This window comes from Piliocolobus tephrosceles, chromosome 11 (assembly GCF_002776525.5).
Source record: "Piliocolobus tephrosceles isolate RC106 chromosome 11, ASM277652v3, whole genome shotgun sequence".
Classification (NCBI taxonomy): Eukaryota; Metazoa; Chordata; class Mammalia; order Primates; family Cercopithecidae; genus Piliocolobus; species Piliocolobus tephrosceles.
In genome coordinates, this window is record NC_045444.1 from 94575481 (window position 1) to 94576042 (window position 562).

Below are 562 nucleotides of genomic sequence, written 5' to 3' on the forward strand. Positions count from 1 at the left end.
GCTGGAGTGCAGTGGCGCAATCTCACTGCAAGCTCCGCCTCCCGGGTTCACACCATTCCCCTGCCTCAGCCTCCCCAGTGGCTGGGACTACAGGCGCCCACCACCATGCCCGGCTAATTTTTTGTATTTTTAGTGGAGACGGGGCTTCACCGTGTTAGCCAGGATGGTCTCAATCTCCTGACCTCGTGATCCGCCCGCCTCAGTCTCCCAAAGTGCTGGGATTACAAGCGTGAGCCACCTTGCCGAACCTATTTTTGTTTTGTTTTGTTTTGTTTTTTTAATTAGCCAAGTGTAGTTCCCTTGTAGTGCCAGCTACTCGGGAGGCCGAGGTTGGAGGATGGCTTGAGTCCAGGAGTTCAAGGATACAGTGAGTGAGCTATGATCGCCTCACTGCTCTCTAGCCTGGGCAACAGAGTGAGAACTCATCTCAAAAGAAAAAAAGGGGGGAAAGAGAAAAAGGGAAGCAAACAGCTCTTCTTCCTATTTTCCCCTCTCCTGCTATCTGGAATGCAGAGGTGATCACTGGAGCTCCTGAAAACACCTTGGATGCTGAGATGGCAGT